The 22,885-nt window shown below is 49.1% G+C and overlaps 1 long non-coding RNA gene across 1 annotated transcript in view; it reads right to left on the bottom strand.

Annotated features, from left to right (window-relative positions):
- Positions 1–839: 839 nt before the first annotated feature.
- Positions 840–22,885, bottom strand: part of LOC310682281 — a 430,308-nt gene continuing 408,262 nt past the window's right edge. The window contains exon 2 of the long non-coding RNA XR_014513842.1: positions 840–1,315. This is a non-coding gene — a long non-coding RNA (uncharacterized lncRNA). The remainder of the gene's footprint in view (positions 1,316–22,885) is intronic.

Here is a 22,885-nt window from a genome sequence, read left to right as displayed (position 1 = left end):
CTCTAGTGAGCGTTCATTCTGATTTTGTTTTCGGTGATGCGCCAATGAGCATTAATGCTGATTTGCTTGTGGGACATTTACACATCTCCCCAACAATTATACGCTAATTCCACACCTCTCAGTGCCTTTCTCTGTCACTTTCAAACTACAAAAGTCTTTTTATATATAAAAAAGTGGATTAGTTGTTCCAGGGCAACGGAGCGATTTAACCCACTTTCATTGAACAAACCTAAGTTTCTGGTATGGGCTTGAAACCTTCAAAGCAGTGACAGTCTGGAGACCCCCCTTCCCTGCTCAACCAGTTGAACTTACTGACATTCAATGAAGCTGAATGGTAGGAGTTCTGGGCAGCAAAATTTCAGAAGGATATCGACAAGCTGGAATGGATGCAGACAGTGCCGGATTTATGTATAAGCTAAACGAACTATAGCTTAGGGCCCCACTCTCTTGGGGGCCCAAAAAATTTAAAGAAAAAATACCCTGAATGTACATTTCCAAAATACAGTGATACCTCAGGTTACATACGCTTCAGGTTATATACGCTTCAGGTTACAGTCTCCGCTAACCCAGAAATAGTGCTTCAGGTTAAGAACTTTGCTTCAGGATAAGAACAGAAATCAGGCTCCACAGCGCGGCAGCAGCAGGAGGCCCCATTAGCTAAAGTGGTGCTTAAGGTAAGAACAGTTTCAGGTTAAGAACAGACCTCCAGAACGAATTAAATACTTAACCTGAGTGTTAGGGGGAAATCTAGGTGCGAGGCTGCTCAGTCACCCAGCTCATTGGGCGGAGCCCGCGGGTCCCTGTGGAATAAAGGAAGGAGTCCAGCCAACCGGAGCAAATAGCTATAGACCAAAGTTTATTGCGCAGTAGGTTCAAAGAGCAAATTTTGAACCCCGAGGACGGGGTGACAAAGACTTTTAAACTTTCCCACCATATCCCAGAATACAGTTCGTACAGCATCATTGCTACATCACTGACATGTCACAAAAGGGGAGGGGTAGACAGGGGTTACACTAGTTCAACCTTGGAAAAGATGTCCAGACAAGTCCTTGGTACAAGATTAGCATAAGCAGACATGGCAGGGCAAGACTCAGGTATAAGATTAGCATAGACAAATATGTCTTAAGTACCCACCACCCAAAAGTACAATAGAAGTTCCTTTGCATGTCTGGAGCCTGAGGCGAGTCAGGTGATGAGATTTGGCTTCCTTTGGCTAACAATGAGCCCAGCAATTGTCACCTATGAGAACTTCCTGGAGTCCTTTTGCAAGGGGAAAATAGCTTTGGAATGGGGGGAACTGGGAAAGGAGATGATTCTATATTATTTTTAAAGCTAGGTGACTTCCCTGAGCTGTCAAGTTGAAAGGATATATTCAGGCATAATATTTGTAATATTTAACTTTAAAGATGTGCCCCCCCTCCGTAATTTCCGTAACACTGAGGTACCACTGTATAAGATAAAAAACAAATAAAACCTACATATAGCAACAGTGTTTTGTGTTGTGTAGGCTCCTATGATGTATTATGTTATGTGCAAATGGCTTTAGATACCTATTAGGTCCATAAATCACCATATAGCATATATTCAACACAAAAAACAGCGACAATTTGTTGTTGACAAAGGACAGCTAGACATATAAAGGGTCTCATTACTTTCAGTAGCTTAGGGCCTCATTAAACCTAAATTCTGTCACGGCTAAAACTTGGCCGCTGTTTCTTTAATGCTAAAAGAATTAAGCCAGTATGAGTCAGCAGCCTACGATGACTCATGCAACCTTTAACCAAATTGTACTTGTATATTGTGATGGGATGAAGAGCTGCTTGTGTGTAAATTGCAATCCCTCAGAGTTTGAACCGCTTCTCAAACCTCTGCCTGTGACGGAGCCCCTCCAGCATGGCTGCGTCAGTCGCTAGCAGAATCCGAAAGTGGCTGCTTTCGGAAACGTTTCCAACATAAAAGCTCCTTAACGGAAACACGTCTTCTGGACTCTCTGCGTGACAGTTTCCGCCGAGGAACGGGTGTTCCTATAGGGGGCCCTGAGACTTCCCCACTGTTTTCACTGGAAGCATCTCTGAGCCATTCCTCCGACTCCCCTTCCCTTGACGTTCCTGTTCGCCCCCTACTGGTTCCCTCTTCAGGTGTCAAGTCTCTCTCTACCTCAGAGAGCCTTGGCACCTCCTGTCCTGCCGATGGCAGTTCCCTGACATCCACCTCCCCTCCAGGGCCCCCTTCACCCCCTCCCGTCTCCTCCCCTACGGGTTGTGAGGAGGTAAAACCCCGGAAAGAACCTTCCTCATCGTCTGAAGTTTCGAACACCTTTCTCCACTCGTTGTGGTTCCTAGTCTCTCGGTACTCCTCGTCATCTGAGTCCGTTCCTTCTTCCAACTCCGACTCCGCGAATCCTTCCAGTTCCTCTTCCTCGTCTGTGGTGCCGAAATACTCCCTTCTAAACCTTGCTACCGGCTGTGGTTTCCGCGGGAATCTTTGGTGGAACGTTTCTGTTAAAACCTCGTCATTGACCTCCTCTGCAGTCACCCAGGTGTTTTCTGACTCCGGTTCCCCTTCCCACGCCACTAAATACTCCACCTGATTGCCCTTCCACCTGGAATCGAGGATTTCCGCTACATGGTTACTGCTTTCCCTCTCCTCCAAGACCGGTCCCCTGGTGTGCTCCTCTTCACCTCCCCCCTTGTACGGTGACAGTAATGACCTGTGGAACACTGGATGCAATTTCATGTGGTTGGGTAACCGGAGTTTGAAAGCCACTGGGTTGACCTGCTGAATGACCTCAAAGGGTCCCAATCTCTTGGGTCTTAATTTCTTACAACCCCCTTTGAACGGCAACCCTTGGGTGGACAACCACACCTGATCCCCCACCCTTATGGTTTCACCTTCCCTCCTGCTCTTGTCTGCCTGCTTCTTATATTGAGCCTTGGCCCTTTCTAAGTTGAGCTGAAGCTGACGATGGATCGCTTCCATCTCTTCTACAAACTGTTCGGCCGCTGGGACGCTCCATCTCTCGCCCCCCTCCCCCGGGAATGCCCTGGGGTGACACCCGTAATTGGCCAAAAAGGGGCTCATCCCTGTGGACACATGCTCCGCATTGTTGTAGGCAAATTCTGCCAGCGCCAGCTTTTCGACCCAATCATTCCCTCTGTCATTGACATAGCACCTCAGATATTGTTGGAGGATGCCATTTGCTCTTTCCGCCTGCCCATTGGTTTCAGGATGCCGGGCCGTCGAAAAATTGACTTCCACGTGCAGCAAGCTCATGAGCTTCCTCCAGAACCTGGAAGTAAATTGTTTCCCGCGGTCCGAGACAACCCTCAAGGGGGCGCCATGCAGCCGGAAGACGTGTTCTACAAACAACTTCGCTGTTTCTTCCGCTGTGACTGCATGTGAACATGCTACAAAGTGGCACATCTTAGTTAACAGGTCCACTACTACCATGATGGCCGTCTTCCCTTTGGATTTGGGCAGATCCGTCATAAAATCTATTGATACCGCCTCCCAAGGCCGTTCTGGCGTGGGTAGTGGTTCCAATAACCCTGCCGGCGCCCTTCTTTCCCCCTTGGCCCTCTGGCATTGGTCACACCCTCTTACATACTCCTTTACATCTTCCCTCACCTTGGGCCACCAAAACTCCCTGGTGACCATCCACATGGTCTTGTGTTGTCCAAAATGTCCCGCCGTGGGACTATCATGCAACTGCTTGAGTACCCTCCCTCTCAATTCACCTTCTGGTATATACAGTGCCCCTTTGTAATACAATGCCCCATTTCTTTCTTCAAAACCCTCCGGGCTCTCACCCTCTCCCCTGAGGCCTCTGAGCTTATTTTGGGCATATTCGTCAGTTTCCGTTTCTTCTACCAGCTCTCGTCTCCCCACCAGCGCCGCCCCACACACCCAGCGGTCCTCAGGAATGACATGTCTTTCTTCGCTTGCCCCCTCCCCTTCCAAGTACTCTGGTTTGCGTGAGAGAGCGTCCGCCCTGACGTTCTCTGGGCCTGGTACATAACAAATCTCAAAGTGGAATTTGGAAAATTCCTGTGCCCATCTCACTTGCCGTTGGTTGAGTACTCGAGCTGTTCTCCAATACTCCAAATTCTTGTGGTCGGTGCACACTTGCACCTTGTGTTGTGCCCCAATCAATAAATGTCTCCACCTCCGGAACGCTTCGTGAATGGCAAGTAGTTCCCTGTCATACACCGTGTAGTTCCGCTCGGACTTATTCAGCTTCCTCGAGAAAAAGGCACACGGTCTCCACCCTGACGTATTTCTTCCCGGCTGAAGAAGCACGGCCCCCACCGCTCTGTCTGACGCGTCTGTCTCCACCCTCATGGGCTTCTGTAGGTCCACATGCAGAAGTTGTTCTTCCGAAGCGAAAGCCCTTTTCAGTTCTTCAAAAGCTCTCTCCGCCTCCGCCGTCCAAACAAATTTCTTCTTGCTACTGAGGCAGTCGGTGATGGGCGCCGTCAAGTGTGCAAAATTCTTGATGAACTTCCGATAAAAGTTCCCAAACCCCAGGAATCTTTGCACATCCTTCTTGGTTTTCGGTGTCTTCCATTCCAGCACCGCCTGGACCTTGCCTGGATCCATGGCCAATCCTTGGTCTGACAGGCGGTACCCCAGGAATTCCACCTCCTTGGCATGAAACTGGCACTTCTCCAGTTTCACCCACAGCTGATTGGCTTGCAGCCGGCCCAACACTTCTCTCACGTCCCTCACATGCTGCTCTTCATTTTCCGAATACACCAATACGTCATCCAAAAAGGCCACACAATTCTTGTAGAGCAACGGCCCCAGGACGTGGTTGATGAAAGCTTGAAAACATGCGGAGCCGGCTTGGAGACCGAAGGGCATTACGAGGTATTCAAATGCTCCCAAAGGGGTGAACATGGTGGTCTTCCATTCATCCCCCTTCCTTATTCGTATCAGATTATACGCCCCCCGCAGGTCCAGTTTTGTAAAAATCTTCCCCTTCCTCACCCTGGTCAGAATGTCATCAATTCGGGGCATAGGAAAGGCCAGGGGTTCCGACACGGCGTTCAGGGCCCTGAAATCCACTACAAGTCTCGGCTTATCTGTGTTTTTTTTGTCCACAAAAAACACTGGGCTGCCCCCCACCGCTCGGGACTCTCTGATGAAACCCCTCTTCAGGTTTTTGTCAATGAACTCCCTCAGCTCCTGCATCTCCCTGTCTGACATGGCGTACAGCTTGCCCACTGGGAGTTGAGCCCCCGGGAGTAGGTTGATTTGACAGTCAAAGGGTCTATGCGGCGGCAGTTTGTCCGCTTCTCTTTCGCTGAATACGTTGCTCAGATCTGCATATTGCGGAGGCACCTCCCCTTGCTTCATTACCTCCATCCCAGCTAAGGTGATCTTGGCTCCCCCTGGATCCTTCCCCTGCTTGCAGTGTTCCAGGCAATGCGCCGACCCAAAGGAGACCACCCTCTGGTGCCATCCCACTAGAGGATCGTGAAGTGCCAGCCAGCTCATCCCCAAAATAATGGGAGCTCCTCCCAATGTGGCCACATTAAACGCTATCCTCTCGGTGTGTCTTGCCACCCTCATTATCATGGGAACAGTCTGTTGGTTCACTTCTCCTCCCAACAGCTCTCTGCCGTCAATCGTGGTTACCTGCAGGGGTTTACTTAAGGGGAGGGTTTGTATCTGGTGCTCAGCTGCGAACTCCTTACTCATGAAATTACAGGAGCTGCCTGAATCCAGCAGGGCTTTGATCTGTAGGGGGTGTCCATTTGGCAGCTCTAGCAACACCTCTATCACTAGAGCAGGCCTGGGAGGTTCTGGTGCGGGCACTCTCACTGCTTTTGAGCCTGGCTGCTGTGCCCCAACGGCAGCCAGGCGTTGGCTTTTACCTGCTCTGTGCTTTCCTCCTCCTCTCCCCCAACAGCTCCTGCCATGCCTTGCCATTCCTTTCTCCGTGGACAGACTCTGGCAAAGTGTCCTGGCTGTTGGCAGAGATAGCATTTTTTCCCGCCCTTTCCCTCTTTCTTCCGCCCTTCACCGATGTTTGAAACTGTGCGCGCACGCGCTGTTCCCACTTCCATCGGCTCTGCCGGCGGGAAAGGCTGCTCTGGAATGTCTGGAATGCGGAGCTCCCTCCAACGTTCTCCTTTCCCCTCCCGCTTCTCCAAAGCCCTCGCCTCCTGGCGCGCTCCAATGGCTAGCGCGGCTTTAGTCAGCTGGTCCATAGACTCTGCTCTGGGGTTCCGGGAAAGTTCATCTTTCAAGGACGAAGACAGACCCTCTTCAAAAAGCATTTGAATGGGCTCAGAAGCCAAGTCCCACCCCAATCGATGAATCAACATAGTGAACTCAGTCCAGTACTCACGGACAGTCCGGTTTCCCTGTTTGCAAGCCATTAACTGCCTTCGCACTCCTCCCTGCTCAATGTCACTGGAAAACATCAGGTCCATGGCACGAAAAAACTTCATCGCGTCCTTTAGGATCTCATTATTTGCTGCCATCAAGGGTCTAACCCAGTCCTTCGCCCCTGATTCGAGGTGGCTAATTACAAAAGCCACTCGCGATTCCTCATCCGGGAAGTCATCGAATTGCAGATTGAGAGCATATTGCATCTCTGTCCTAAAGGCATGGTAGTTCCTGGGGTCCCCCCCAAATTTCTGCACCAATCCTGGCATCTTTCTGTTGAGTGGGGTGGCTTTCTCCCTCCCCCTCTCTGCATCCTGAGCCCTCCTTTCTTCCAGCCTCGCCGTCTGCAAGGCAAGCTGGATTTCCAACGTCCTATACCTTTCCTCCAGGCTTGGACCTCCAGCCGCCCCTCCGGTTCCTGCTGGTTCGCTCATGATGCCTCTCCCTGGCACAAGCTAGCTGTCGATGACTTTCGGATTGCTGTGATGGGATGAAGAGCTGCTTGTGTGTAAATTGCAATCCCTCAGAGTTTGAACCGCTTCTCAAACCTCTGCCTGTGACGGAGCCCCTCCAGCATGGCTGCGTCAGTCGCTAGCAGAATCCGAAAGTGGCTGCTTTCGGAAACGTTTCCAACATAAAAGCTCCTTAACGGAAACACGTCTTCTGGACTCTCTGCGTGACAGTTTCCGCCGAGGAACGGGTGTTCCTATAGGGGGCCCTGAGACTTCCCCACTGTTTTCACTGGAAGCATCTCTGAGCCATTCCTCCGACTCCCCTTCCCTTGACGTTCCTGTTCGCCCCCTACTGGTTCCCTCTTCAGGTGTCAAGTCTCTCTCTACCTCAGAGAGCCTTGGCACCTCCTGTCCTGCCGATGGCAGTTCCCTGACATATATATAGAGTGGTCAATGTTGGTGTTGGGTGTGGGTTGGTTGGATGGTAGAAAGCTGGTTGCGCTTGGTGTGTGTAAAAGCTGTCGGTCGTGGTTGGAGAAGAAGACTTTTTAAGATAAAAGCAGCAATACTCTGCAAGAATACTCTTTCTCAAAGACTCTTTTGTGCCAACTAAGGTCTGAGGACTACTAAGACTCTTGAGAGTCCCATGGACTGCAAGAAGATCAAACCTATCCACTCTGAAGGAAATCAGCCCTGAGTGCTCACTGGAAAGACAGATCCTGAAGCTGAGGCTCCAATACTTTGGCCACCTCATGAGAAGAGAAGACTCCCTGGAAAAGACCCTGATGTTGGGAAAGATGGAGGGCGCAAGGAGAAGGGGACGACAGAGGACGAGATGGTTGGACAGTGTTCTCAAAGCTACCAGCATGAGTTTGACCAAACTGTGGGAGGCAGTGGAAGACAAGAGTGCCTGGCGTGCTCTGGTCCATGGGGTCATGAAGAGTCGGACACAACTAAACGACTAAACAACAACAACAAAGGTCTGAGGACTAGGCAAAGGAGTAAAAAGGAGGTCAGAACCCTTTTCCTTTTCAAACACTGACAAATCCGGCCCTGGATGCGGAGGAGGGCAACCAAGATGATTGAGGGTCTGAAATGGTTGAGGAAATTGGGTGAAGTCAACCAGGGATGGCTGCTGTGACCAGGAGGCGGGAGGAGAGGGACATTGCCCAGAGCTTTGCCGCTTACTTTCTTTTCTGCCATCCCTTCTCCCCCCCCCCCCCGGCCTCCCATATCACCATCCTTGACTTGGCACCCCCAATATTTTCCTTAAGCTGGCGCCACCAACTTCAAGCATCTCTTGTGAAATTGGACCAGCGCTTGGACTGGGCATGAGAGCATCAAAGTGAAAAGCAAGATTGCTGAGCAGGCCACCTTTCTTCCACTCATCCACAAAATGGGAGCAGCTCGCAAGGGGGCCGCTGGCATTTCTTATCACCAAACCAATGGGTACCCTGGTGATTTATCAGCCTGTGAACACCTAGCCCTTAATTTCACGTAAGTGAGGTTGGTTAATTGAAAAGCATTTCTCTCCCCGTGCAAAACCCAATGAATTACAGCTAATGGGGCACTGTGGAGCATTTGTTTCAAATAATATATGTTTATCTTCCTCTGTTGTTCTAAGCGCTTTAGAAAGGAAATTGCTTTTTGTTGTTGTTGGGAATTATTTTCCAATTAGCCAGCCCTGATTCTTAATCTCTGTGTGATTCCCCTGGAACTACTGTGAATCTCTCCCCCCACTTAAAAAAAAGGAGAAAGTTTCAGGGCTGATCCATCAATCGCTCCAGACACACACAGCTTCTGTTCCTCTCCCAGGGGAAGGTGGTGTAGAGATAACCATCACAGCTTTTGCCAGGACATGCCAGATCCCGCAATAACACAAGCATTGCTATCGGGTTCGGCATGCTGTCCTAAATTGAATTTTAATGGCAGCAGATTTGTGGTTTTAATGGCACAGCATCTCTCCCCTGGCTGGAAGGAAAACAATCTTTCTGTTGTATTCATGCACAGTGAATTAACTGTGTGCTGCGTGCTTCAGACTCCATCCTTTCTGCCTGCCCTTGGCCTGGGGAGAAACTGATGCAGGCCTGCGTCAAGAGCCCTGCCAGGGATTTGCACAGAACACCGTTAATAATAGAGTCAAGTTAACCAACATGTGCAGCCTATGAATTCAGTTGTTAAGGCTCAACACACCACACCATCTTGCGCCTGTAAACAGAGAATCTGCATTGGATCTGGATCTGGAATGAAGGTGACATACCCTCCAACATTCTGAAACAAAAGCCAGGAAGCCATTTTCTTGGACGCCATCCCCCCCCCTTTTTTTTATTGCAGTCATTTTGGTTGCCATGATTTCAGACCCTCCAAGTGCCCCTGTTTTCCAGGGACAGTCCCGGATTTACAGAAGCCATCCCAGTTTCTGATTTGATCAAGGGATGTCCTGCTTTTCCATAGGACGTCCCCATTTCCCTCAGATAAATGTTGGAGGGTAAAGGTAAAAAAAGGTGAAGGACTCTGGACCGATAAGTCCAGTCAAAGGCGACTATGGGGTTGCAGCGCTCATCTCGCTTTCAGGCCGAGGGAGCCAGCGTTTGTCCACAGACATCTTTTTGGGTCAAGTGGCCAGCAGGACTAAACCGCTTCTGGCACAACGGGGCACCTTGATGGAAGCCAGAGCTCACGGAAACACCGTTTACGTTCCTGCCACAGCAGTATCTATTTATCTATTTGCACTGGTGTGCTTTCGAACTGCTAGGTTGGCAAAAGCTGGGACAGAGCAACAGGAGCTCACTCCGTCATGGGGATTCGAACTGCTGACCTTCTGATCAGAAAGCCCAAGAGGCTCAGTGGTTTAGAGCACTGCACCACCCTTGTCCCATCTTGGAGAGTATGGAGTTATCCAACCCCCAAGAGAAAAAGATAAGTAACTATACAACCTTTAAGGTAAAGGTAAAGGGACCCCTGACCATTAGGTCCAGTCGTGACTGACTCTGGGGTTGTGGCGCTCATCTCGCTTTGTTGGCCGAGGGAGCCGGCGTACAGCTTCTGGGTCATGTGGACAGCATGACAAAGCCGCTTCTGGCGAACCAGAGCAGCGCACGGAAACGCCGTTTACCTTCCCGCTGGAGCAGTACCTATTTATCTACTTGCACTGGCGTGCTTTCAAACTGCTAGGTTGGCAGGAACTGGGACCAAGCAATGTGAGTTCACCCCGGCATGGGGATTCGAACCGCCAACCTTCTGATCAGCAAGTCCTAGGCTCTGTGGTTTAATCCACAGCGCCACCCACGTCCCATACAACCTGTAGAAGGCATCTAAAAAGCAGCCCTTTGCGGGGAAGTTTTTTTTAAAAAAATGTTTAATGCTTAATCTCAGATGGGCAGGGTATAAATAGGAAATAATACCAATACTAATGATGATAATAATTGAATAGGACGTCCCTATGTTCATCAGAGAAATGTTGGAGGGTATGTGATCTCACACAATTTCACACTTTGATTCCCTCTTCCCAAAAAGTGGCACAGTGCCCCAAAGCGTGCTATGAAGGGGAGGAATTCACACTGTGGAATCGTGTAAGATCACAGCACTGCAGTTGTTCCCTTGCAATAAAAAATGGGGTGTCCCAGTTTTTCCAGGACACTTGCGGGGTATAAAGTGACTTGGGGGAGTTTGGGTTCTGGGTTTTAGGTGCTGTATGACCAACATGAAATCTCAAGGTTTGCTTGGCTCCCTCTAAGTGGAGAGGGAAGGGCCTGAATCTCCAGGTAGGTAAGAGTGCCTTTCATAAGACAAAATGAAAAAGAAGACTTTGCCTGCAGCTTACAGGCTGGCTGCAAATGAGCTAGGGAATCCATGCTCCTCCCCTCCCCATCTCAACCCATCTCCAGGGGCCTGCCCCTAGTCTCAGGTTTGGGCCCTGAAAACCTACTGGTAGGACTCATTAGTTGAATCCTGCTCCAGATTTTGGAAATAACAAATGTAATAAATACCCCCCAACAGTGGTGTATGAAGGGAGGGGTTTGTGCTGGGCCTGGGGGTAAACCCGAGCAACGCGGTCCAGTTCTGGTCCGGTCCCGAATCCAGGGATTCCACAAGGAGTCAGTCCAACAAGGTCAAGGCAGGAAACCAGGCTAGGTCAGGCACAGTATCTCAGGCAGGTTCTAGCATACAGCAATGTAACTCCGCAACCTGGGGCGGGGCCTGACAGCATTTTGTCTCTGTCGGGGTAATGGCCGGTCCTGATCCCCCGGTGACTCACCTCCCTGTCTTGCCCAAAGGCGAGCACTCCTCCTGTGAGGACTCAGGTCTCTCCTTCTCTCAGACCTTAGTCTCTGCAGCTCGGGAGACGTCGGTGGGTTACTAGACCCAGGGGCCGCCTCAGCCTCCCCTGACCCAATCGGTAGTGTAGAAGCTGTAAGTGATGGCCCAGCTGGAGGCAACAAGGTAATCCCCGCATCTGGAGCCAGGGCAAGCTCAGCTGACTCGGCCCAGCTGGTGCTTGTTGCAGGGGAACCTGTGCAGACTGGGGCTCTTCAGAATCCGGCCCCACACTTGGTCTAGATGCCACCTGAGGCAAAGGATCCGGTGCGGACTGAGGATCCTCTGGTTCCGAGTCCGAGCCTGAGTCCCAGGCCATCACAGGGGCGGAGGGGGTCGTATGCCCCGGGGGGCCACCCCGGGGTGTGTGTGTGACAAGATGGGCTGCTGCTTCCCCCCAGCTGTGGAGCAGTGAAGGGCGTGCATGCAGTCACTTTGGGCGCCGCTCACACGGCATCCATATGGGCTGTCGCGCATGCGCAGTCCAATCGGGCTGCTGGGCGGTTTGCCCTGCCGCTTGGCATACCACCCTGGGTGACGGAGAAGGTTCCTCCACCACCGCCCCCCAAAAACCATACACCCCCAAACAAAACCCACAACACACAGAACAGCTTAAGCCTTCCTTATCAAATCAGGCTCACCATTTTGTTGATTGCAAGTCAAAACTCCAGCCTTTTTTTCTTTTTTCAAAAAACTTTATTCCATAGAATCATAGAATCATAGAGTTGGAAGAGACCACAAGGGCCATCGAGTCCAACCCCCTGCCAAGCAGGAAAAACCACCAGAGCACTCCTGACATATGGTTGTCAAGCCTCTGCTTAAAGACCTCCAAAGAAGGAGACTCCACCACACTCCTTGGCAGCAAATTCCACTGTCGAACAGCTCTTACTGTCAGGAAGTTCTTCCTAATGTTTAGGTGGAATCTTCTTTCTTGTAGTTTGGATCCATTGCTCCGTGTCCGCTTCTCTGGAGCAGCAGAAAACAACCTTTCTCCCTCCTCTATGTGACATCCTTTTATATATTTGAACATGGCTATCATATCACCCCTTAACCTCCTCTTCTCCAGGCTAAACATGCCCAGCTCCCTTAGCCGTTCCTCATAAGGCATCGTTTCCAGGCCTTTGACCATTTTGGTTGCCCTCCTCTGGACACGTTCCAGTTTGTCAGTGTCCTTCTTGAACTGTGGTGCCCAGAACTGGACACAGTACTCCAGGTGAGGTCTGACCAGAGCAGAATACAGTGGCACTATTACTTCCCTTGATCTAGATGCTATACTCCTATTGATGCAGCCCAGAATTGCATTGGCTTTTTTAGCTGCCGCGTATTGCTATTGCTATTACTTTGCCATTGCTATTACTTTGCAAAAGTTATAGCGGCGGTTCCTATAGAAAGCGCTGCATTTCCCATGAGGCTGAATCACCGAAAGGAAACTTATAGGAGCAGTGGGGTGTTTGGGACTGTGCTTCCAACGACAGCTATCGAGTCATTGGAAGCCGTTTCCGGTGCCGGAACCGCAGCTGGGGAATGAGGACTCTTTTCCACACAGAAATAATGTGGGCAAAAAGAAAAAGGGGAAAAGAAAGAGGATGACTCAGCACTTGGAAGTCTTCCCTGCTCAGGATATCAAAGTCAAGGGAAAACTGAACTGGAGGGAGTCGGAACAGCTCTGTGGCATTTTGCCGCTTATGCAGATGGCAGAACGCAGGGAGGGACAAAGGACTTAGCTAAGGAACGGAAAAAGTCTTGGCTCGAGGCAACGGCTAAACCGAAATTACTGGGTTTTCTCTTTTCCTGAAAAAAGAAAGAAAGAAGGTACCAGTTTCTTCTCATGTTTTAAAATGCATCATGGTACATCTCATCACACACCCATTTCTCCAGTCCTCCCAGCCAAAGGGTGGATCTAAATTGTGCCACGCAATCGTGTTAATATGGATTTCAAGGCCACATGCAGGCCTCATTCACACTTTGCATTTAAAGCAGGAGCACGCCACTTTAAACAGTCATGGCTTCACAGAATCACAAAGCTGGAAGGGACCCCAAGCCCAATCCAGTCCAATAATATTATTATATTATTATATTATTTATACCCTGCCCATCTGGCTGGGTTTCCCTAGCCACTCTGTGCGGCTTCCAAATAAAGATTAAAAATACATTAAAACATCAGTCATTAAAAACTTCCCTAAACAGGGCTACCTTCAGATGTCTTCTAAATGTTAAATAGTTGTTTATTTCCTTGACATCTGATGGAAGGGTATTCTACAGGGTGGGTATCACCACTGAGAAGGCCCTCTGCCTGATTCCCTGTAACCCCACTTCTTGCAGTGAGGGAACCACCAGAAGGCCCTTGGAGCTGAACCTCAGTGTCTGGGTTGGACGATGGGGGTGGAGATGCTCCTTTAGGTATACTGGACTGAGGTTCTTTAGGGCTTTAAAGGTCAGTACCAACACTTTGAATTTTGCTCGGAAACTTACTGGGAGCCAATGTGGTCTCGTCGGCTGCTCCCAGTTGCCAGTTTAGCTGCCACATTCTGGTCCAACCCACTGCAATGCAGGAATCTTTTGCCCAATGCAGAGATTGAACCCATGGCCCTGAGATTAAGAGTCCTATGCTCCACCAACTGATCTATCCAGCAATGGGAGATGTAGTCTGTTCAAGGTTCTGAGAGTTGTTGTTGTTTAGTCGTTTAGTCGTTTTCGACTCTTCGTGACCCCATGGACCAGAGCATGCCAGGCACTCCTGTCTTCCACTGCCTCCTGCAGTTTGGTCAAACTCATGCTGGTAGCTTCGAGAACACTGTCCAACCATCTCGTCCTCTGTCGTCCCCTTCTCCTTGTGCCCTCCATCTTTCCCAACATCAGGGTCTTTTCCAGGGAGTCTTCTCTTCTCATGAGGTAGCCAAGGTATTGGAGCCTCACCTTTAGGATCTGTCCTTCCAGTGAGCACTCAGGGCTGATTTCCTTCAGAATGGATAGGTTTGATCTTCTTGCGGTCCATGGGACTCTCAAGAGTCTCCTCCAGCACCATAATTCAAAAGCATCAATTCTTTGGCGATCAGCCTTCTTTATGGTCCAGCTCTCACTTCCATACATCACTACTGGGAAAACCATAGCTTTTACTATATGGACCTTTGTTGGCAAGGTGATGTCTCTGCTTTTTAAGATGCTGTCTAGGTTTGTCATTGCTTTTCTCCCAAGAAGCAGGCGTCTTTCAATTTCGTCACTGCTGTCACCATCTGCAGTGATTATGGAGCCCAAGAAAGTAAAATCTCTCACTGCCTCCACTTCTTCCCCTTCTATTTGCCAGGAGGTGATGGGACCAGTGGCCATGATCTTAGCTTTTTTGATGTTGAGCTTCAGACCATATTTACTGGAGTGGCTTGCCGGTTCCTGCTCCAGGTGGATCACGTTTAGTCAAAACTCTCCCCTATGACCTGTCCATCTTGGGTGGCCCTGCACAGCATAGCTCATAGCTTCTCTGAGTTATCCAAGCCCCTTCGCCACGACCAGGCAGCGATCCATGAAGGAGCTGAGAGTTGTTAAGAGGTCCCTATTCCTTTCCTAGAACTGCAGTTCTCACTGTGGTTTAACATGAATGATGAGAAAGAGAGAGTAAAATATTGCCTCTAATTTGCTTAAGAACAGTTGGCATATTAAATCACAACGTTTTGCCTTTTCTCTCCTCCTGCTCGGTTGTGCTTGGTCTCGTTCCAAGCCGGCTTCCTCTTTCTCCCTGCGTGGGCTGCTTGCTCCATTTACTCCCTGGCTGTCCTTGTCCTTCGGCTGCTTCCTCGTCGCATAATAACAGCTTATGGGGATCTATCATAAAGCAAATTACCGGCTGCGGGGTACAGGTGCTCAGCTGCGAAAGGACGGAAACTTCCTCACTGCTCTCGTTACCTGCAAGCGTTTAAAAATCTGAAGGAACCAAAACCACCAGCAGCAAACTGACCACACAGGGTGGGTGCAGCACCACAAGTGTCCCTGTTTTCCAAGGACAGTCCCGAATTTACAGAAGCCGTCCCGGTTTCAATCCCAGAAGGTCCTGCTTTCCTTAGGACAGCCCTATTTTCATCAAAGAAATATTGGAGAGCACGACAGGGCACCCATTTTCATTGGAGTAATGTTAGAGGGTAGGGAGTTAAGTGACCCCAGAGCCAAGGAGAATTTTGCACTGCGGAATTCAGAGAAGGGTAAGTTTTGAAGAATGGCGTCATCTTGGTTCATATACTGTTCTGGAAAGCATGCGTCTTCAATGGAAACTGAACCTATGTAGGAGAAGGGACGAGGTGGTGCTGTGGTATAAACCACAGAGCCTAGGGCTTGCCGATCGGAAGGTCGGTGGTTCGAATCCCCGCGATGGGGTGAGCTCCCGTTGCTCGGTCCCTGCTCCTGCCCACCTAGCAGTTTGAAAGCATGTCAAAGTGCAAGTAGGTAAATAGGTACCACTCTGGCGGGAAGGTAAACAGTGTTTCCACGCACTGGTTCAGAAACCAAAGCTTGGCTTCTGATTGGCTGCAGGAAGCTCCTGCAGCCAATTCGAAGCCATGAAAGCCCCACCGGACATTCAGCTTCAAAAAATAGTTCACAAACTGGAACAGTCACTTCCAGGTTTGTGGTGTTCAGGAACCAAAACGTTCTAGAACTAATCTGTTCGAAAACCAAGGTACGACTGTACTGCAAATTCAGACCAGTTATATACTCATAGCTCAGTGGTAGAGCATCTCCCTTGCATGCAGAAGGTCCCATGTTTAATCCTCAGCATTTCCAGGCTGGGTAATCCTGATATTAGGATTTTGAATTGTGATTTGTTGTATGTTTAGATGTTTTTAAATCAAATAAATAAAGTATGCAAAAAATAAATAAAAACCTTTCAGCACCCTTAAACTACAACTCCCAGAACTCTTGGGGGGAAGCCATGACTCCTTAAATGCATTTTAAATGCACTTATAATGTGAATGTGGCTTCAATCTACTTTTCTCCTTGTCCCTTCTGAGATCTACAAAGGCAAAACTGAGGCTCAGAAGGAGGAAGCTGACAGGCAGGACCACCTCCTGGGCTGGTTGAAGGTGGCAGGCAGGTGAGGGCTGGCTGAGGGCAGACTGAGGTTGGCAGGGATGTGCCCCTCTCAACCCAACAGACCCGCCTCCCCTGCTTTTGGAGAAGTGCCATTGGTTCATTGGAAGTAATGGGCACATGCTTCCATCACTCTCCCACTGAAATGAAGCAGACTTTAGCAAAAGGAGCTTGGCTGATGTATAACTTCCTCTCTTATTCATGGTGGTGATATATCTCGGAAGCGAGTGAGACTTTTGCAAGAAAAAGGAAGAAAAGAACCTTGAACTCCAGCCTTGGACTTGGACATGTGGAGAATGAGGCGAGGAAAAATGGGGGTGGAGGAAGGGAAGAGATTCTGCTATTTAAGGTATTCAGCAGCTGGTAACTGTGCCTATGTGAGCATTTGCTGGTTAATCCTTCAAAGCTAGAAGTTAGGACAGACTTATTTTGTAAGCACTCATCTGCCTGGCATCTTTGGACACTTAATCCATAAATTACAATCGCATGCTTGTAGCCAAACTGCATCCTTTAAAGTGTCTCCTCCTGCAAGGCACAAGAGCGCAGCTTCGCTTATCTCCCGGGTCATCTGCGTTTTGCTAATTTTATCCTTTGAAAGGAGAGATGGACCTGGAAGGGGGCGCTTCAAAGGAAGGAATCTAGTTAGACTCGATCCTGCATTTTAATCACCCCGTTTCCAGCTCACTGAGCACGCCTCTGTGTTTTGCCCTTGGAAATTCTTGCTGTGCTGTTTGCAAAATGCTGTGTGTGTGTGTGTGTGTGTATCTTGAGAAAATTGCCGGCTGTGGACAAATGCTCTAGGGCCTTGTCGAGGCTGAAGGCTAGCCAAAAATAAATAAATAGCTGCTTCCTAGCAAGACCTTTTCAGATAGTGGCATTTTGCGGCTTCCCACTTCCACGGGCAGTAGGAGCTTAGAAGTTCCAGGGGCCGTCTTCAACACAGTCATTTCCTTGTGATGGGAGAGCACCGGAGTCTTTTGCTGCTGCTGTAACATCTGCTTGTTTGCAAATGTGCAAACCGAGCAGGAGCTAAGCTGGAAGGTCCATATGCCTGCATGTGTTTTGTGATTTAGCAGCATATAAATACTTTTATAAATAAATAAGCAAAGCACCTTCCAGCATCCCCAGATCAGCTACAGAGGGTTTTGTGTGTGTGTGTGTGTGTGGACCCAGAACATATTTAGGGTGTTCAGGAGGAGATGGTCCCATTGCACAAGGAGAAATCATAGAATTGTAGAATTGGAAAGGATGCCTCGAGTCCAACCCCCTGCAATGCAGGAATCTCAACGAAAGCATCCCTGACAGATGGCCACCCGACCTATGCTTAAAAATCTTCAGTGGACCTTGAGCTTGTTTGGAGGTTCTAGCAGGGGAGCGCAGCTATTGTATACCCTTGACCGAAGAACAGTACACTCCTTCTATCTGGGATGGTCGTCCTCTTCCACCGAGCGTGCAGCTTCGGGAGGGACGCACATGGAGCGGTGAGAGAGGAAGGGGACACCCGCCTATCCACCCAGATCAGCCGAATCAACCCTGGCGATCAAAAATCTTCAATGAAAGAGAATCTGCCACTTAACTAAGGGAGTTTATTTATTTCAAATCTTTCCGACTCGCCTCTCCATCACAAGGTTGCCCGAGCTGGCTAATAAGAATGATGATCATGATGATGATGATGATAATAAATAAATAAATAAATAAATAAATAAATAAATAAATTTTATTTATACCCCACCTTCCCCAGCCAAGGCCGGGCTCAGGGCGGCTAACAACCAATAATAAAAACAAGTTGAATGAATACAACTTAAAAAAACAAGATTAAAATGCAACATTAAAACATTAAAATGCAGCCTCATCACAGGAGGAGAAAGGAAAAAAGAAAGAGGGGGAGGGAATCAAATTGACTCCAAGCCAAAGGCCAGGCGGAACAACTCTGTCTTACAGGCCCTGCGGAAAGGAATCAGATCCTGCAGGGCCCTGGTCTCATGAGACAGAGCGTTCCACCAGGCCGGAGCCAGTGTTGAAAAGGCCCTGGCTCTGGTTGAGGCTAATCTGACTTCCTTAGGGCCTGGGACCTCTAGGGTGTTGCTGTTTATGGACCTTAAGGTCCTCTATGGGGCATACCGGGAGAGATGGTCCCGTAGGTACAAGGGTCCTATAATAGTCTCATTTTGCCAAATCTCTAGCTTTTCAGGTTTCAGCAGGTATTGCTCCCAAGCTCTCAAATGCAGAGTCACAACCATATTGTCTGGAAACCTGAAAGGAATGTGGGACTCTAAAAATTAAAAATACAGAGCCATGTCCTACGCTATTTCTTTGCTGCAATGCAATCATAGCATAGAGACACACCCCAGCCCATAATTCTCCATCTCAGATCAGCCCCATGGCCCAGGAAGGAGAAAGTGAGGTGGGGTGGGGGGGGCTGCGAGGCGCTATGCGCTACCTTCCCAGCTATTAAACATGAAAGCAAGAAGTCTCTGTTTCGTTTGGCAGCAGTGACCAGAACAGCTAGTAACTCATTGACTGGCAGGCTTAACTGGGTTGGCAGCCCGACTGCTCAAATTCTACACCCGAGCAGCAAATAAATCCTAGGGCCAAGTCTGGCATGCTCTCAAAACTCAGGGGGTGGTGGTAAGTCATTTTCTCCCAGAGTATCCTTTCAGCAGCTGGATGGGGGATCTAAGTGGCTTGGGAGGCTATTCTGAGCTCGACAGGCACCCAGAGCAAAAGGCTGCAGCGGACCAGAGGGGTTTGCAAAGCCCCGGTTTGTTATCGGCTTTCCTTTTCCTGCTTCCAGATCCCGGTCATATGCACAGGAATGAACGTGCCATAAGGCAAAATTTAGCTTCCCTTTCCAAGGGTGCTTCCAGACTATTTTGTGGGTGGGATTTGATTGTACGCCAGCAAGTTTGACTTGCAAAATTCACATTGCATTTGGCAACTGTGCATAGCAAACCTGCTCCCCCCACCGCAAAAACAATAATAATAATCAGAATTTTTGCTGTAAGAAAAATGATGGGGACATGCTCTGGAAAAGGTGCAATAGCAATTGCTTGATTATTATTACCTATTTTATTATTTGTTTTTTTATTTGTTTATTATTATTTATTAAATTTGATGCAACATTGCATGACCTCCCCACAAACAAATCAGAATGAATGCACAATAAGTAGTTGAAATAATCTAATTTCCCCCAAAACTAACAGATCAGGAAGACTCCTCAACCAGGTCATCTGGAAATGAGCTAAGCTTGATATTACACAATTCACTTCGTCCCGCCAACTCTGCGCTACAAAGATGTCTGCAGTCATGACATGAAGACTGGCAACATAAAGTCCGCTGTGTGGGAAGCCTTTGCAAATGACTGCAGTGCCTGGTCGTGCATCCATTGCAGTGACCAGAAAGAGGGCATTCCACAGGGTGGGCGCCACTACCGAGAAGGCCCTGTTCCCTGTAACCTCACTTCTTGCAGTGAGGGAGCCACCAAACGGCCCTCAGAGCTGGATCTCAGTGTCCGGGCTGAATGATGGGGGTGGAGACGTTCCTTCAGGTATACAGGAGGACCGAGGGCGATTAGGGCTTTAAAGATCAGCACCAACACTTTGAATTGTGCTCGGATACGTACTGGGAGCCAGTGAAGATCCATTAGGACCGGTGTTTTATGGTCCCAGTCGCCAATCTGGCATCTGCATTCTGGATTAGTTGTAGTTTCTGAGTCACCTTCAAAGGTGGCCCCACGCAGAGAGTATGGACCTGACATCCCTTTCAAGTAGAAAGGGATACTTTACTGCTTCTTCCAATCAAAATGCACACCAACCATCCCCAGAAGGAGAAATCCCTTATCTGAAAATAACCACCTGCCTCTGACTACGACTAATTTTTGAATGGCAAAGCAGAGCGATAAATCCCAAAGAAGGGCATGCATGCATGATGGGAGACTTCCAACCTTTTGAATAATGAGCAGATTATTTAGGATAGATGCATCTCAATAATAGATGTGTCTAATACAGCCTAAAGGACAGAGCGGGCATTCGGGCAATATTCTATCCTGCCTGAATTTAAAGCACCACTTAGAGCCATCAGGGGGTTAGAACCATAGAGAGCCCATTACAAGTCTCTCTCTGGCTTCCGGCCAATGCCTTTCCTTTGCTGCTGTTCTCAATGTAGTTACCTCTAAGCGTACGCAAGGGAGAACGAAAATGGGATGAGCGCTAAGGGCAGGGGGAACCCCCTACAGAAGTAATGTGATTTCATGGTTCACGCAAAGGGGACTTCTATATACTCCGAACAGCCGAACACGGATATTATGCTTTAACTGAATTAACTTCCGTTAATTTCATTGTATGCAGGTTGTACATTGACAGTAGGTAAAGGTAAAGGTACCCCTGCCCGTATGGGCCAGTCTTGACAGACTCTAGGGTTGTGCGCTCATCTCACTTAAGAGGCCGGGAGCCAGCGCTGTCCACAGACACTTCCGGGTCACGTGGCCAGCGTGACAAGCTGCATCTGGCGGAGCCAGCGCAGCACACGGAACGCCGTTTACCTTCCCGCTAGTAAGCGGTCCCTATTTATCTACTTGCACCCGAGGGTGCTTTCGAACTGCTAGGTTGGCAGGCGCTGGGACCGAGCGACGGGAGCGCACCCCGCCACGGGGATTCGAACCGCCGACCATGCGATCGGCAAGTCCTAGGCGCTGAGGCTTTAACCCATAGCGCCACCCGCGTCCCAGTTACATTGACAATAAAGGCATTATTATTATTAACTGAAACACAAACTGCACTCATTGACATCTGTGTTTGCTGCAAGATGCTTTAGCATTTATGCACACACATTTACCAGCCAAATGCACCCACTCATCTACTCAAAGATTTACTTCACCCCCTCCGACATTTCTCTGATGAAAATAGGGACCATCCTCTTCTACGTCGGGGAAGCTTCTCCTTCATTCGATCTCAGCGCACACATAAAGGTCAGATACGCATTGACATCGGTCACCTTGCGACCTCTCCTCTGAACCTACCTCACAGGGTCGTTGTAAAGAAAACATGTGTGAGGGAAGGGATCATGTGCAATGCCTGCCACAGATAAATGGAATGAATTAAATGTTTAGCAGGAAGCTTCCTTGAGTCTCTGTCAAGGAAAAAGGAGGGAAACAACAACAACAACAATGGAAACTATGAGAATTATTAGAAATACACCAGAGACTGAATCCTATTGAACTCAGTGGGACATAGTTCTGAGTAAAGATACTTAGGATCACAGTGTAAGTTGATCCAGTTACCTGGGAGCAAGCTCCATTGAATACAGTGGAACTTACTTAAGAGTATACAGTGTAACTGGAAGGACAGGTCATGAAGCTGAGGCTCCAGTACTTTGGCCACCTCATGAGAAGAGAAGGCTCCCTGGAAAAGACCCTGATGTTGGGGAAGATGGAGGGCACAAGGAGAAGGGGATGACAGAGGATGAGATGGTTGGATAGTGTTCTCGAAGCTACCAGCATGAGTTTGACCAAACTGTGGGAGGCAGTGGAAGACAGGAGTGCCTGGCATGCTCTGGTCCATGGGGTCACGAAGAGTCGGACACGACTAAACGACTAAACAACAACAACAGACAGTGTAAGGCTCCATTTGCAATAAAGGAATAAAGACTCCACACATTTCCTAAGAAAGACTCTCCTCCTGCAAAAGAGGGGAGTGGTTGTGGGCGGGAGCCGGTTCCCGCCTCAAGCAGGGGGCGTTAGCCCACTTGCCTCCTCTCACCTGGCTGGCACACCACGCCCACGGGCACCCAACCAGGTGCCTCCGAAGGGGCGTGGATGGCAGCGTAAATCCCTGCTGCCCCATCCGCGCGGCCCTCACTCTTTGTTGTCCCGTCGTGAGTCACCCACCCTCCACTCCCTTAGAAATCAGGGTCTCAGTTTCTTTTGGCCTTGCTATGGACCTTAGGTTGGTCGCCCTGGTTGTCCAGGGGGCCTGGTAGGAATTTTTCCATTTGGCATTAGGCTTTGTGTTTTTTTCGCCTACCTCATAGCAATCGTCACAACTTTCATGGTATTGGTGGGTAGGTTAGGCATTGGAATAATGTGTTGTGGTGTGTGGAAGGGCTAGGTGTGGCCATCGCCTACGCCTTCAATTTTTGGGTATTCCGTTAAAGGAATCCAGCGGTCGTGTATTCTGTCCGATGCCTGCGTGGCGGGAGGCCATGGCACGACCCTCGGTGACTTCAGGGGAGAGCTTATAGTTGGATTAGCATCAACAGGCTCCACCTACTGGTGAATAAATCCCCTCTCTAGACTCACCCCTCTCTGAGTGGGTGGAGTAAACTGACGTAATCCAATGCCTAAGCCAATACCTTTTCACTTGCTGTAATCAATAAAGTTGTGGCCTTTTCTTGCCCATTAACCTTATATCAATTGTCCGTGTGTTTTCATTCCACTATGCGGGGATCGGGTCCTTGAATCACAAATGGCCGGCTGCGGAAGCACTGCAGCGAAAGAATTTAAAGGGGATTGGTGACTTTTCCCTTCAAAACTATAGAAAGGACTTCATATGTGAGCTTTACCATTTCCTACATTTGCTTAGGTGTTTTATTTTCAGGAGAAACAGGACTCTGTTTTTGCACCCACACAAACCATTATTAATCACTATCTA

This window comes from Podarcis tiliguerta, assembly GCF_965153285.1.
Source record: "Podarcis tiliguerta genome assembly, chromosome: 7".
Taxonomy (NCBI): domain Eukaryota; kingdom Metazoa; phylum Chordata; class Lepidosauria; order Squamata; family Lacertidae; genus Podarcis; species Podarcis tiliguerta.
Note: the sequence above shows the minus strand (reverse complement) of the source record. Positions and strands in the feature narration are given on the sequence as shown.